This window comes from Chinchilla lanigera, unplaced genomic scaffold (genome assembly GCF_000276665.1).
Source record: "Chinchilla lanigera isolate Chin_1 unplaced genomic scaffold, ChiLan1.0 scaffold00014, whole genome shotgun sequence".
Taxonomy (NCBI): Eukaryota; Metazoa; Chordata; class Mammalia; order Rodentia; family Chinchillidae; genus Chinchilla; species Chinchilla lanigera.
This window is the reverse complement of record NW_004955415.1, coordinates 259,667-276,713: the sequence shown is the minus strand read 5'-3', so window position 1 is coordinate 276,713 and position 17,047 is coordinate 259,667. Positions and strand designations below refer to the sequence as shown.

General features: G+C 39.7%; 2 long non-coding RNA genes across 4 annotated transcripts in view; both read right to left on the bottom strand.

The window, feature by feature from the left end:
• LOC106148049 overlaps positions 1–12,374 on the bottom strand; it is a 35,186-nt gene extending 22,812 nt beyond the window's left edge. For 2 of the 3 annotated variants that reach the window (XR_001233181.1, XR_001233180.1), the window contains exons 1-3: positions 12,304–12,374; positions 6,278–6,353; positions 4,645–4,815 (exon numbers count right to left, since the gene is read on the bottom strand). This is a non-coding gene — a long non-coding RNA (uncharacterized LOC106148049). Of the gene's footprint in view, positions 1–3,047; positions 3,875–4,644; positions 4,816–6,277; positions 6,354–12,303 lie in introns of those variants that run through there. The other variant, XR_001233182.1, reaches the window with a different exon arrangement.
• A 3,341-nt stretch (positions 12,375–15,715) lies between these two features.
• LOC106148048 lies at positions 15,716–17,041 on the bottom strand. The gene is made up of 2 exons (XR_001233179.1): positions 16,711–17,041; positions 15,716–16,500 (listed from the first exon to the last, which is right to left on the bottom strand). It is a non-coding gene; the product is annotated as an uncharacterized LOC106148048 (long non-coding RNA).
• Between the last annotated feature and the right edge of the window lie 6 nt (positions 17,042–17,047).

Genomic DNA, 17,047 nt, shown 5'->3' with positions numbered 1-17,047 from the left:
AAAGCTTTCACTTTAAAATCAGGAACAAGACAAGGATGTCCACTGTTACCACTCCTATTCAATATAGTTCTGAACATATTGGCTATAGCAATTAGACAAGAGAGAGAAATAAAAGGAATAAGGATAGGAAAGGAAAAAGTGAAATTGTCATTATTTGCAGATGACATGATACTATATAGAAGACCCCAAAAACTCTTCTCTATATAGAAGACCCCAAAAACTCCACCAACAGGCTCATGGATTTAATAACCAAATTCAGTAGAGTGGCTGGATACAAAATTAACACTCAAAAGTCAATAGCATTCCTGTACACAAGTAACACACAGACTGAGAGAGAAATTAGCGAAACCACACCTTTCACAATACCATATAAAAAGATGAAATACTTAGGAATCAATCTAACAAAAGAAGTCAAAGATTTATACAGTGAAAATTATAGTACTTTGAAAAAAGAGACTGAAGAGGATATCAGAAAATGGAAAGATATTCCTTGCTCATGGATAGGAAGAACCAACATTGTGCAAATGGCCATACTCCCAAAAGTGTTGCACAGATTCAATGCAATCCCAATTAAAATACCATTAGTATACCTCACAGATCTAGAGAAAACATTCCTAAAGTTCATCTGGAACCAGAAGAGGCCTAGAAGAGTGAAAGCAATCTTGGGAAACAAAGGAAAGGTAGGAGGCATCACATTTCCTGACTTAAAATTATATTACAAAGCTACTGTGATAAAATCATCATGGTACTGGCACAAAAACAGACCTGAAGATCAATGGAACAGACTGGAAGATACAGATACAACTACAAACACACTCAGTCACCTTATCTTCGACAAAGGGGCCAAACATGTTCACTGGAAGGAAGATAGCCTCTTTAATAAGTGGTGCTGGCAAAACTGGCTTTCCACATGCCAAAGACTAAAACTAGACACATGTCTTTTACCATGCACTAAGTTAAAGTCAAAATGGATCAAAGATCTAAATATTAAAACAGAAATACTAAATTTATTGGAAGAGAAAGTAAGTAAAAATCTTGACAGTATTGGGGTAGGCAGAGAGTTCATGAACAAAAACCAAACTACACGGAAAATACTTCAAAGGATCAACAACTGGGATCTCATCTTTTTTTGTTTGTTTGTTTTTTGTTTTTCTTCCAGTACCGGGAATCAAACTCATGACCTTGCTCTTGCCAGGCAGGCCCTGTGCCACTGAGCTAAATCCCCAGCCCTGGGATCTCATCTTATTGAAAAGTTTTTGCACATCTAAAGAAATCACCAATAAAGTAAAAAGAAAACCCATGAATTGGGAAAAAATTGTAGGCAACTGCCCCTCAGCCAAAGGACTTCTACCTAGGACATATAAAGAATTTTAAAAAATCAGGCCCCCCAAATTCAAAGACCCAATCCAAAAATGGGCATCTGAGATGAATACACACTTCTCTAATGAAGAGATATTAGTGGCGAATGAATACATGAAAAAATGTTCAACGTCATTAGTCATTCAAGAAGTGCAAATTAAAACAACACTGAGATTCCATCTCACCCCTGAAAGAATGGCTATCATCAAGAATTCAACCAATGACAAATGCCGGAGAGGCTGTGGGGAGAAAGGAACCCTACTCCACAGCTGGTGGGAGTGTACATTGGTGAAACCACTGTGGAAATCAATTTGGAGATTCCTCACAAAACTAGGATTGGAAGTCCCATTTAACTGAGCTATTCCCCTTCTGGGTATCTTCCCAGGAGAATTAAAAACATCATACCACAGCAATATATATGCACCCATGTTTACAGCAGCACAATTTGTTAGAGCTAAATCTTGGAAACAACCCAGATGCCCATCCACTGACGAATGGATAAAAAAGTTGTGGTATTTTTATACAGTGGGGTATTACTCAGCTATTAAAAAAGATAAACTCGAGGCTTTTGTAGGTAAATGGATGCAACTAGAGACCATACTCATAAGTGAAATAAATCAGACCCACATGAGTAAACATCATATTGTCTCCCTGGTGTAGGAACACGAAAGACCAGGTAAAACTCAAAATGTACAATAGATGATAGGAAAGGGAAAGGAATTGCTGGAAGGAACAACTTGGAGGAGGGAAAGAAGAAAAAAGAAAGAAGGAAGGCAAAACATAAATATATATATGAATAGCTGCGATGACTGTATTGCTGATGTCTGATGGTGTATTGAAATGAACGGTTAATGTTCACAATTTTTTATGTTCTGATAGACTTTGCATGTTTGTGTCTGGTGGTCTGAGCAACTGATTTGAAGGTAACAATATGCAATGGAATTACAATGGTGAACTCCTACCATCTTGTCTAGTGAAACTCTGTATCTCTCTAATGTTTTATTGAAGAATTATTTTCTTATTCTCTTTAATGGTTTGAGCAACCTTTCATTCTTACATCTGATAATCTGAGAAATGTAGTTGAGGATAGCGATATGCAATGTAACAACCACTGTTGATTTGTATTAACTTATCTTGAGACCCTATATCAGTCTGAATATCCTTGCTTTGATTTATTTATGTTCGTAATACTGGTATGCTGGTACTGTTCTATTTTTTGTTTTTTCTTTCTCATGTACTACTCTCTTTAAAATAAAAAAAATTAAAAGAAAGAAAAAAAAGTTTTTTGGGGGAGGGATAGATTTTTAAGTTAGTTTTCCTTAAAACGTTTTGAAATACTTTTCTTGAAACCATATTTCACCATCTTGAATTTGCTGTAGACTTCTGTGTCCAACCGCCCAAACAACAAGGAAATATGCCCAGAAAGTGAACCTTTGCCAAAAACAACCATGAAGTAGAAAAAACACTGCAAACATTTGTATTTTTTCCTGCCAGTGTATTATCTCTTATTCTGAAAGCACAGGATATCTTTCCTCTGTCAGCTGCAAAAATATTATCTCTCAGCAGGAATGAAACAAGTGTGGAATATATATTATACTACCACATTACATGCATACCTAAGCAGAAAACAAAGAAAATAACCATTTAATATATAACTCAATTTTGCCTCCAGGGACAGATAAAAAATGTTTATTATAATACTCGAATGGTACAGTACATAAATATACATGGGAAATGGGATAGGGATGTTAGACTCTTTTAGCCAGATACTGATGGTTGAAAATCTATCATCTGATCCCATTTTAATCCTTCTTTCCCATAGAGCTGAAGTGGGTTATATTTTTATGAGAGACAGGAATTTTAGGCAAAGGAGACCAAAACTCATCACTATTTTTTTCCACAGATCATTGATTTTTAAATGTACATGAAAAGTATGTACTAGCTGGCATCTTTAAATTTCATTTTCAGCATCATGCATTATACAGTATACTTAATAAACAAGTAAAATATTAAAAATAATAACAGTCACTACATTGGGAATTTAATAACTTCAGATGATCCCAGGTGCTTAGCTATGTTTGATCTTTTGGAAATCAGTAAGTTTTCATTTGGAATTTAAATCCACTTTAATGAGCATTCTGCTAGAGGCAGTTTTAGTCAGGATCCTAGTTTATACAAACAAAAGTAATAGAGAATTCTACCTAGGTAACAATTTACAGTTAACTTTTGCAGGCAAATAACTGATTTGAATATATAAGTCACTAAAATTCCATTTTATGTGGTTCTTAAAATTTTTAAGTGCTTTTAACCAGAAAAGAGGTTACAGAAGGAGAGTGTTTTCAATGTAGAGAAATCTTCATATTGCTGTTATTTGCAACATTTCTGGAATGGCTCTTCCAGTACTTTACTGTCTTTCAAATCCCATACAGAGCAATAACATGACTTCCTTATAGGGAGCATATGAGAAGCAGCCTGTGATGATGCCACTGGATTTCCACATAAATTGCGTGTTTCACTGTTTCATCAAATTGAAATATGTGTCAATATGCAATACCCTATTTGTATCTTTGCATTCATTTGCCCTAATACAATGCTGATAGTGTTTTCTGCATTGTTTTTCTCCCTTTAAGAAGCCTTTTGGGGTGATAAATTTATCTCTATAAAACTAATTAGAAGCACCCTCCATAAAGCCAGGGGGCTAGATCTGCTGTTTTCTATAATCCATTCTGTTTTGGCTCTGAGTCTCAGGGACATAAGTGGCTCTGAGAGCCCCCAGAGAGTGTTCTGGAATGAAATAAAACCTGTGCGGTGATCAGTGTGGCCATGAGGCTCTGTTCTCTCTTGCACTGATGCTACCTCCCGGCTTTTTAAAATTATCACACACTTCATGCACCAATCTTGCTGCATTCCCTTTATAATTTACAGAAATCTTGATTAAAAAGCAGCTATTTCATTCTCTTCTACCCCTATGCTCCACAAAGGATCAAAAACTAGGCCTAGGGCCACAGGAGAGACAGCACCGAGTGAAACCTCCCATTTTTCCCCTCCTCAGCAGCTCTGTGACAAAATCTCTCCTTAAATTAAAGCAAACAAACAAACCAAAAACAAAAACAAAAACAAGGCAGATTACACACATAGATACCCAGGCACATTGTAAATCTCAGTTCACATTCTGCTGGGACCCCTACCCTACTAGTAAATATCCAGAGGTCCCCCAGTATCAGTGGAGAGCTTACTGTGCTGCTTAATGAACATTCTTTCATTACCTGTATGGGGAGAGCTTACCTGAGAATTAAGCCAGCACAGTGGAAAGTAAGCTGGGAGATGAAGTGATGCCTCTGTCAATATCAGCTGAGTCCCCAAAACCGGCATCTGTGCCTCTAGTTTCCCAGTAACTTGTGCTAGCAAATTCTCCTTTTGTCTAAGTCAGTTTGAATTAGATTTTGTCACTTGCAGCTGAAATAATAATTAATATATTAATCATGACAATTTTATTGGGCTATATATATTACATTGCTTCAGGAACTTGAAACAACAAATCACAGAGCTTCCCAGCCATAAACACTACAGCCCAATAAGTGACTGAATTAAACTTGTACATGTAGATCCCTCCCTAGTCACATCTATAAAAATCAGGAGAAGCAAATTTGAAGAAGGAACAAATTTTTCCATCTTGAAACATTGTATTAGGTGGAAGACATCTGCCCAGTGTCTAGGGCTGGGAAGATGAATGATTCCATTTTATGTTGTTATTAAATTGTATTGCTCTTCATTAAACTTAAATGCATTTAGAGGAATTAAGCTTCGCAAAAATTTGGCAGTGTAATATAAGCGATGATTCTTTGTTTATCTGACAACATCCTCCTGTGAGTTGATTCACAATTTTAATTTTGGAAAACAATATTTCCTTGATGGGGGCTGACAGGATGATGTGAACGGCTACATCACTTTGCATGAAGTCATACTAATTGTGAAAAGAAACAGAAGCCAAGTGACTTAACCCATTTTTCAAGGACTATTATGACAATAATGTTTCTATACTGTGAGACAGGATCACATCAGTTTAAGAACTGAAATTAAGCTTCAGAGGATGTTTTCCTGTCCTTTTTAAGAAAAGTACAATAGAACTCTATAAAGACAAAAACCCTAAATACATTTAGTGAAAAAATTTATTAGTAAAAACTGTACTAAACTATATATTAATATTAGATAATTATTAAGCACACAATGGTGATACACCAAACAGATACACCAAACATGACAAGCTAGGAAGAGAGGAAAGTATTAATTCAGTCACAGAGAATTAAAACTTCCATTGGGAGGTTACCTGAGTAAGGTACCTGCTACCACAGAAGCCCACACTGGGAGCTTTATCCTAACCAGAGAGACCAGGGAGGGATTTCATGTACAAGTGATATTCAACAGCTGAGTAAGCACTACAGTAACTACATAAGAGGGGGAAAAGCATTCAAGTTGAGGAACAAGTCTCTGTAGAGGTAGAAGGTAAACTAGGCTGGGCACTGGAGACCTGGTCAACCATGAGACCAGAAAAAGGTGGAGAAAGACAAGGGCTCTGGCAGAGCTTGAGTAATAAGACACTTCTGCTTAACACAGTGAGTGTACACCCTCAAGGACTTCAAGGGGGTCCTGGAATGATTGGGTTTACATGCTTAAAAAATCATCTTGGCTTCCATTGGATAAGAATTGGGGAAGAGAAGGTTTTACAGTACAGATAAGGAAAAATGGCAGCCAGGGCTGAGTAGGAGTGAAAAGACCACAACAAAGCAGTAACTGTTTTGGCCACTTATCCTTATCAAACATGTATTGAGAACCAGTACCAGGAAGTCCAGCTGTGGAAAATCTTTTTTTTTTTATTGAGACAGTTTCACTGTGCAGTTCAGATTGGCCTTGAACTCACCTTGTAGCCAAGGTTGGCCTCCTACTCACAGCGATCCTCCTGCCCCAGCCTCCCAACTGAGGAAAATCTTAAATACCTAAAATAGTAGGAAGAATGCTATAATGAATCTATATGTACACAACACCAAGCTCCAGCAACAATCATCTTGGGACCAGTCTTGCCTGATCTCCACTCATTTCTCTATTCTCATATACATTTTTAAAATTGTGGATACTGCAAACCTTCAGAAAAGCTATGAAAATAGCGCAATATTTGCCATTTATCCAGATGCATTAATTGTTGACATTTTGTTAACTTTGTATTACATAGAATATATGTATAGCATATGTATTTTGTATTGATTTATTTCATCATCTGCTCCTAAAAGATATCCTTCTATAAAAAATCATCATGGAATTATCATTCAGGAAACAAAATTATCTAAAAAATAGTCCACATTCTGTATTTCTCTTTTATCCCAAAAATGTCCTTTATAGCTATTACTTTCCCCAGTTCAGAAGAACCAAAACAAAGATCTTATGTTGCAATTTGTTGTCCTGTCTCTTAAGGTTCCATAAATCTTAAAGAATGCCTGAGTCCTTTTTGTTTTTCATGACATTGATGCCTTGTAAGACTCCAGGCCATTGCTTCACAGAATGGTCTTAACTGTGTTTGTCTGGTTGTTTCCTTGTGATTAAGCTTGGGTGAAACATTTTTGGCAGTACTGTGACATAGGCGTTATGTCCTTCTCAAGGTGTCACATCAGGAGCCACATGATGTCAGTTGCATTGTTATTAATGATGCTTCTTTCACTTTTTCAGCTGACTGAATTCATATCCTGTAGACCTAATCCATTACCGAGCAAACCAGACGAGGACTGCAAAATATAATTTCTATTTCCTCATGAGCCATCATAATGCCAAAAGACATTTACACAGGTCATTTATACAGACAAAGCTTTATTGGTTTTTATTCAGGAAAGCAGGATATAGATCATAAATCGACACTGATGGGGGATGAATATCCTGCAACAACTAGGAGAAATTAGCATGCTTAGGAATTAAAATCCTGACAGGTGAGAAGTGGAGTGTGGGGGTGAGGTACATGGCTGCAAAAGCCACATGCAGGGTAGTTGTCCTGATGCTACTGCTAACACCCTGAGTGACTTGGGGTGAGTTACTTCACCTTTCTGGATCTGCTTCCACATCTACATCCCAGGGAATCACAGAACTCACGTTATATGATTGGCAGAGCCCTGTGCTTTCGTGCGATGTCTGGCATGTGACAGCTTTCGGTCAGTGGTGTGATGATGTTGATGATGTTTCTAGTGAAGGACCACTAACCTCTCTGCATTGACTGGAAGAAGATGCAGAATCTTCTTCATAAAAAATATTACCTCAGGCAGATGGGGTGACACATGCCTGTCATCTTAGCACTCTGAGAAACTGAGGCACAAAGATTGCAAGTTTGAGCCCAGCCTGGGAAAACTTGCCAGACATTATCTTAAAAGGAGAGGCACTTGGGGGTGTAACTCAGTCCAAAGGCCCTGGGGTCAATCACAGAGATCTGTATTCTGAAATTTGGACTCCGTTAGAAATATAATATGAGAATATGTCAGTGTGTTCATGTAGAATCACTAGCATCATCACCCAATGAGAACTACTTAGAGCAGATGAATTTGATCTTAATAATTAGATGACCAGCATTAATATTTCCCAAAAAATCTACAGTAATTTTATCTATTTTTTTTTTTTTTTTTGGTGGTGCTGGGGATCTAACTGAGGGCCTTCTATATGGAATGCAAGAACTCTACCACTGAGCTACAACCCCAGCTCTTACACAGTAATTTTAATGATAAAATGCATCCAATATCACAGGAAGTTTCTTAAAAAGTTCTTATAGATCTAAACTGTTACTTAAGTATTTGTAGTATATTGTTTAGATGCATACAAACTTACAATTAAGTATAAACACCTTAAATTTGTAGCATTTTTACAATTATTAAAAAATGAATATTAAATTTAAACTAACAGAAACAATAACATTTAAGTTAATGGTATTAATTCAGTGTGATAGATGATATCATTTACCTAGTAACAAATTTCCTGCTCCATTTCTAACCTGGTCTGGTTCACCCCTCCTTGGGCAAGCTGGTGTTCCCCACTCCAGAAGGTCACCATATTGATGCCAAACTTAGTGCAGACACCCAATTGGCATAGCACACTGCAACCCAGAACTCCTGGGCTCAAGTGATCCTCTCACCTCAGCCTCCCACAAAGCTAGGACTACAGGCATGTGCCACTATGTGCAGCCAAACTTCCACTCCTAACATGGGACCAACTGACACAATATAGGTTATTTTTAATCCAGTAAATTATACCTCTGGGCCAGATGATGGTTTTACTTATTTGATGAAAGGTAAAAACTTTTGTTAACAAGACAGTGACTTCATTGGTCTTTGTCTCAAATACCTCAGTTGAGAGTAAAATTTTCCCTTTCTCTTTCTCCTTCTCCTTCTCCTTCTCCTTCTCCTTCTCCTTCTCCTTCTCCTTCTCCTCCTCCTTGTATTAATATAGTGATACCTTGCTGGTCTAAAGGCTCTAAGCTCAAACTTTCCACTACTCACAAAACAAAGTTTAAAAAGAAATCTTCTTGGTGTTTTTAACGTTGCTTGATGGTGGAGCTGAAAATCTCACTTGAAAAAACCTGATGGATGGAGTGAATGACGTGTCACTCTCACTAGGGACACAAAGGAGTGATGCTTCAGTCTAAGAGCCTCTCTTGTCCAGACAACTATATTGCTTGTGTTACTGTGTTAAAACACTAACGCTGCTGGAAGAGAGAATAGGTAGGACTCTTGAAGATCCAGGTGTAGGCAAAGACTTCATGAACAAAACCACAACTGCACAAGAAATGCTACAAAGAATCAACAGCAGGGGTCTCATCTTGTTCAAAAGCTTTTGCACAGCAAAAGAAATCACCAACAGAATGAAAAGATAACCCACAAGTGGGAAAAAATCTTAGCCAGTTGTTCTTCAAACAAAGGACCTATATCTACAACATATGAAGAACTTTTAAAAATCAGATCCCCCCAAATTTAAAGACCCAATCTATAATCCATAAATGGCCATCTGAAATGAATAGACACTTCTCAGAAGAAGTACAAATGACAAATAAATACATTAAAAATGTTCATCATCACTGACCATTTGAGAGATGCTAATTAAAACAACACAGAAATTCCATCTCACCCCAGAAAGAATGGCTATTATCAAGAAGTCAACCAATAACAAATGCTGGAGGGGCTGTGGGGAAAAAGGAACCATTCTCCACTGTTGGTGGGAGTGTACACTGGTCCAATCACTGTGGAAATCAGTATGGCAAGTCCTCAAAAAACTCAAAATTTGACCCTGCTATTCCCCTTCTTAGCATCTTCCCAAAAGATTTAAAAGCATCATACTATAGTGAGATATGTACACTGTTTATAGCAGCAAAAATTGTAATAGCTAAATCTTGGAAACAACCCAAATGCTCATCAACTGATGAATGGATAAAAAAGATGTGGTTTTTTTAATACAGTGGAGTACTATTCAGCCATAAAGAAGGATAAACTTGAGACATGGGTAGCTAAATGGATGGACCTTGAAACCATACTCTTAAGTGAAATAAATTGAACATTTATGTGTAAATATCACACTGTCTTTCTGCTGTGAGAAACTTAAAGTGTAAATAAGAACCAAAATATATAATAGATATTGTGAAATAGGAAGTAATTGCTCAAAGGGAAAGGGGAGTTGAGATGTGGAAAGGAAAGGAAAAAATGAGAAAAAAAAAGGATACAGTGCAAACAAAGCTTTGTGAATAAGAAGAGGAAGAGAGGTTGAAGGGAGGGGAAAGGAAGAGGAAAAAAAGAAGAACTAAGACATATCATGTACAGGTACAAATTCCCATGATGAATGTAATCCTTCTGTATATCTAATTGTACCAAACTTAATTATAAAAAATTCATCATTGTGTTTTGTGTGTGTGCTTTATTTGCATAAAATATCATAACCATGGTTCCAAAGAAAGTTAGTGATATGAGCAGTAAAACTAAGAGGAAAACTGAGACCCATGATAGGGCTAAAGAAAGAAATCATTGTGAAATTTGTTAAAAGTCCTGGAAAACTGCATTTATACGTGTAATGTTTGGGCCTCAGAACCAATTATTTGGTTTTCCATTATTTCTTATGGGAAAAATATGTTCAATTCTCAAACTTTTTGGTGTTTGAACAAGAATATGGATGAACTGAGTTAAACAACCAAGGTATTACTGTGTTACAATAAGGCCCCAGGAAAACAGAAATGTATGCGCATATGTCAAAATCAGTTGTCTGTATTCAGTATTGAGATAGTCACTCCAGTAACCCACAATTGTTTAGACTTTAGGTCAAATGGGACCTCTAATCCTAGTTTTTTGAGGACTCTCCACACTGATTTCCACAGTGATTGCACTAGTCTACGCTCCCACCAACAGTGCAGAAGTGTTCCTTTTTCCCCACAGCTCCTCCAGCATTTGTTATTGGTTGACTTCTTGATAATAGCCATTCTTTCTGGGGTGAGATGGAATTTCTGTGTTGTTTTAATTAGCATCTCTCAAACAATCAGTGATGTTGAACATTTTTAATGTATTTATTTGTCATTTGTACTTTTTCTGAGAAGTGGCTATTCATTTCAGATGGCCATTTATAGACATCTACTAGTAAATTAGAGAGAAAGGAACACAAGTACACTGTCCAGTATGCTATCTGGACAAAACTTAACATCAGATTGTTGTGGGAGGAAGGAATTTGAGGGGAGATACAGGAACAACTCCCCAAACATCTCATGTATGTTTCCTGCCATGAGCAAACACAAAGGACACAAAAGTTTGGGAGGGAAAGATAATAAGGGCACTTGGTCATGTTGAATTTAAGGCACCTGTGAGACTACGTCTTACTTCTAATACCGTCGGATGTGTAGAACTACACAATCATGAGTCAGGACTTGCTTGGACATAACGGTCTGGGAACTGGAAACAAGTGCTTGTTGCCCCACCTAATATCGATAAGATGATGGTCCACATCAAGAAGCAGATAATGAGAGAGGAAGAAAGCACTAAAAGAAGCTAGACAATGAACCGGCCCGTTAGAGGCAGCTGTATGAATAAATGCATATGTGTATACACAAGTACAATACACTCAGGATGATCTATACCAGTGGGGGGAAACTGTAAAGCACATAATAAGAAATACCAATAGAAAAATCATATATTCATCTTAGCGGAGGCAAGGCGGAGAGAAGGCATACAAAAGATTTACTTCTGTTTACCAGAACTTAGTTTGTTCTCCCAGAAGCCACATTAACTTGGACAGAGGCAAAAAATGGCTTGGAGAGTGGTAGTCACCGCTATTGCCTGTTCAGTATTCACCCCCTCACACTGCCTGTTTACTAATGGAAGCTTAATTTTTCTCAGGGTGGTGATGTAGTCTCAGCCAAAAACGCCATTTTTCAACCCCTTTCACACTTGTCACAGCCATTTGACATAATTCTGTCCAATGTAATAAAATGAAATCAATGGCTCGCACTTCAGGGACAGTTCTCAAAAAGGTACATGGAACTGGCTGAGAGGATCCTTTATCCTTAACTTTTATCCTGCCCCAACAGAAGGCTGGAGGAGGAGCGTGAGTGTTATGATCCAAGACCCTAAGATCATGACAATTACTGAATCCAAATATAGAAAGGTCCAAGGGGTTCCCAGAAGTCCCTGTATCAGCCCTAGACTTCCTTACCTCCAGACATAACTCATTACATGAGGCCTGGTGGATTTCCAGCAAAAAAGCCCTATTTGAAAATCATCTCAGGTTAAAAACTCCCTCTAGAAAACCTGCAAAGTTAATGGAATATCCAGGGAAAAAATGGAGGCTTGATTCCCACCTAGATGCAATTGGGAACCTCTCATTCCTACAGCAAGAGCCACCTGCTTCAGCCCTTAACGAAACAAAATGAGAGAAAGCGGATTAACTGACCGTGCACCAGATCTCCCAGTTCTAGCATCCTCTGCTATGTTCTCCTTTTGCTTTTCATCTTTTCCTTCATCCTTCACCTAATAAAAGAATAAAATGAACAATAAAGTGTGAATACCATTATTCATTAACCTTCAGCACCTCTCATTGTCCACCCAATTAAGCACATGTGGGATAATTTATGGAACTATTAATCTGTATTTTGTACTGCCAGTGCTTCCCTCCCCTACTCCAAGTAAGGAGTCAGCCTAATTGCTGCCAGGGGAGTGTGAGGCAGAAGCTTGAAGCACAGTTCCTATGCCCTGCCTGGTGGCTGGTCTTTGAATTCCTGCAGTGGGTTATGTGGGGGCGGAGAGGTAGCAGAGAAGCAGATGTGGTGAAGGACAGAGACCTCCCTACACTAGGAAGGTGTGGCGGTTTCCACAAACATCAGGAAGCACTGTCCTGCCTCTGCCATTACCTAGGGAGAGGACAAGGCCTCTAAGGGGTGTGATGTGCGGTGAATGGAGGGAGGCCATGCCCCTGCCAACAGGGCTCCCATTGTGAAGAAAGACACCTACAGGCCAAAAATAACCAGAAGCGAAGTCACTGCCACTCAAGCATCTCTAACAGTTTTGACAGTAAGATCACCATCATGAGCCAAAAATTAGGGGCAGTGCTTGTGTTTTTCAAGGCATTAGTATCATCTACTGCATACTGAGGGAGAGACAGCCCCGTATCACAAGCACGGTAAGCAGACGAAGGAGAGGAGTATCTCACATAACCTTAGTGGAGTCTACTGGTGTGCAGGGCCTCAACACCAGTTTCCTCCATCTGGTGCTTGGGACATTTGGCTTTTCTCTTCCTGCCTGTACCCTACACATCACGCTACCCTGTCTCTGTTCTTTCTTGGAATTTTCGGTCCTGTTGCAAATAAGCATTCACTCATTCAACTGAGCATGCCCATCTTTCATATTCTCAGATACTTTCTCTTCATTAGCCTTCCTGATCTCTCTGATAAGCCATAATGTCCTCAATCTTCTCCATCTTCAAATGTTGCATTTCTCTTAGGATATTTACTCTTCAGACTCTGTCTTGCAATCCCCTATCTGCTTCCCTACTTTGTATACATTTCTAAAAGGTCACCAAATACTCACTTTGCAGCCGAAGACCATGACTGTTTGCTTCCCAAGTACCTAGCATAGTACATACGCAGTGATAAAAACCACAGTATTTAAATTAAAAATGTGTTGCAGTAAAAGACACATTGTCATTAATCTTCCTCAAAATACTCAACATACTTCCCCTCATTCCAAATCATTTTTGGCAGTGTGTCCTTTACTGTAATAAGTATTTTTTTCAATTTAAACATTCCCTGTATCTTTTAATCACCCTTTGTACATGTCCTCATTTATCTAGCAAGTATTTTGTGAGCATCTACTGTGTCCCAAATCCCAGCACAGGAAATGAACAGCACATGGACCCTGTCTGCCATGGTTTAAGAATGAAGTATCCCCCTAAAGACTTATGTATTGAGGGCTTGATCCTCGATGCGGCAGTGTTCAGAGATGTGGTCCAGAGAAGTCACTAGAGTGTGACGGCAGTGTGTTGGTTTGGGGTTTTTTGCAAGAGGAACAATATAATACAGGACACATATTTTATAAGATTATTTATAATAGTCACCAAAAAAATCATATATAAGAGAGTACAGGCAATCTGTCCACACATTATAGACCAAGAATCCAGCTGAGGGTCTAGAGCCTACAAGCCTACTGTCTCCTACAGGCCTGTTTCACGGATCTATGCTAGGAAGGCCCAAAGGTCAGTGGTGGAATATAGAAAGTCTGTGCCAGTGGGATGAAGGATCTATGCTAGCAGGCTGAGGGACATACACTGGAGCCAGGAAGCAATGCTCAAAGTAAAAATCAGAGCTCCTCCAAAAAAGTACCACAGCTATCCTCAGCAACAATGAAGTCCCAAGCTCCTCTGATGATCAGGATAACCAAGGTCCCATCAGAAAAGCTAATGCAACAACTTCTCAAGGAGACTGAGCAGTGCACCATTTTCCCCTCTGGAGCCAGGAAGTGATGCTCAAAGTGAGGACCAGAGCTCCCCCAAAATGAACTGAAGCCATTCTCAGCGCCAGCAAGGTCCCGAACTCCTGGAAGGATGAAAACAGCTGAGTTCATCAGGAAAGCCAGCATGAGGAGCTCCTCTAAAAAAACCCAACACCTCCTTACAGCTTCTAGCAGTTCCCAACAGCCTTTTCTCTTCTCCAGTTCTGCCTCTCATGCTGCTGGCAACAATCCCCAGGTGGGCCTCCCACACCCAGCACCACACTTATTCAGTTCAGCTGGGTGTTATAAGTTGACCACCAGATGTCCATCCACCACAGGCACCAACCTCATCAAGAGGTTAATCCATTGATTGTTCAGGGAGGAGTGAGCTATTAGGGGGTAGCACCCAACTGGAAGAAGCATGGCACTAGGATCCTGCGTGTAAAGGGTGTATATCGTCCCTGGCCTCTTCTTTAACTCTTTGCCTCTCACTCAGCCTCCTGTCTACCATGAAGGGAGCAGCTTTCTTCTGCCACGCTTCTCTGCTGTGATCTTCTGTGTTAGCAGGTCCAGAAATAATGGAGCCATTACCTATGGACTGAACTCTCCAAAACTGTGAGCCCAAATAAACCTCTCTTTCTTTAGGTTGGTTTTATCAGCTGTTTTGTTGCAGTGGCAGAATGCTAACTAACATGCGGTCCTTGAGGTTTTAGAAGTCTGTGTGTTATACTCAAGGCAAACTGACTTGTAAACAGTAAATTCTCAGTGAGTGTTTATCCATATTAATTGTTTTTTATTTGGAAGCACCATTCAGCTACTAATAGGAAAGTTAAGCAAAATGGAGAAGATAATTATGTTGGGTAGAGAGTGTCTGGATGCTACAGAATATGCTCTCTAGACTGGAGTGGAACTCTTACACTTAGCAGGCATAATATAATAACAAGAAAAGCTTAAAAATGTGGTTTAATCATTTTCATTTTTAAAAGAGATAATATAGCTTTCATTTTCAAAGCAAACGTGCAAATAAAAATATTATTGCAAATTACTTAAAATCCATGAAAAAGTCTGAATGGAAGGAAAAAGCTACTTTTGCTTCCCAGAGCTTCACTGCTGCTTGGAATTTGCTGTTATGTAGAATAAGACCCCATCACACGTTTTGGACAGATCAAGAAACATTTGCTGGAGACTCCGCACAGGCCACAGTTAGGACAGGATCCCTGATCTCCCTTCCCACGCTTCTCAGGCTCTTTTTTCTTCGCAATCCCCCATTCTACAGATTTCACTAGCATTTGGGGGAAAGCTTCCTGTTTTCATTCTCCAAGTAGTTACACATTTAATATCACAGTGGCTAGTGAAAAATGGAGCTGGAACCAAGAGGCCTCAGTTCATTTGGCCATTTATTCATTCAACAGATATTTCTGAGCCTTTGCAATGTGTCGGGCATTGATCTAAGCCCAGAAAACAGTCATGATAAAAAGACAGTGAGCTCTCTACCCACAAGAAGCTTACATTTTTGTGACGGCATAGAATCCGCAAGTACACAGATTATCGAGAAGAGCCTAGATAGATGCTATGAAAGAAAGACATGGAGTGATGTGATGATGTCATTGTAGAGGAGTACTTAGAGTGCGGTTGTGATATCCACGCAATCTGACAGATAACTGGGAAGGTGATAGATTCCAAGGAAGAGCGTTTCTGACATCACACCGTTGATACGTCCAGAGCGCACAAAGGAGGTCAGCGTGGCAAGAATGGAGAGCCAAGAGGAAGCACTCTAGTTAGGCCAGGAGAGATGGATTAGCTCATGAGGACCTGGTAGCCACCCTAAGTTTAAATTTTTATCTAAGAGTTTAGAATGTACTTGATATCCTTTAAGTAGACGTATAAAACTATTTCACTTTAAAAACATCAATATGACTACTTGGTGGAGAGTGGAATTAGAAAGAGCAGTTAGGAGACTACGACGCATATTCAAGAGAGACAAGGGGGAAATTTGATTCTTTGGAGCTGGAGCTTTTTAGGACTTCCAGATGGACTGCACGTGGGTCACTCAGACGGCCGTGGACATTGGCTGGAAGACTTGGGCGGACGGCAGTGCTCTTCACGGACATGGGAAAGCACTCGGAATGTGGCTGGCCCAGTCCTGGCAATTTCGTTTCTTTAACTGTGAAATGAAGGTGTTGAAAGAAATGGGATTAGACAGCCCCGGTCACTTCCTCAGCACCAAAATATCACAGTTCCACTGAATTTTAGGATACAAGTATGTTTGGCGTTTTCAGTGGTGGTGGAGGGGCTTTCCGTTATGAGAAAAAACAAACTCTGGAATGCAGACTTGGACTCAAATCAAAGCCCCAGGACAGCAAATTGACCTTACGTGCCTCAGCGTCCTCATCTGCAAAGTGGAGCCATGAAGGAGACCGACCCCCACCTGGGGGCAGAGAGGGCCACGCAGTGTGAGTTTGCAGTGTGGCCCCGGGAATAGAGCGGTGCTCAGCTGATCACGCTTCCTCCTTTGGGACAGATTAAATTCGGCTTCTCCTCTTCTACTTCGCTTTGTCGGTCTCTGGCCTCGGTGACTTCGCTGTCTGTGAGAAACAACGAACCCCAAGACCGAGGAGGTCGGAGTCCCCCTACCCCCGGGCCCTCCTCGCTGTCCTGGGGCGCCGGCCTCCCGGCGGGGCTCTGCAGACCGAGGGCCTCGGGAAGGCCCG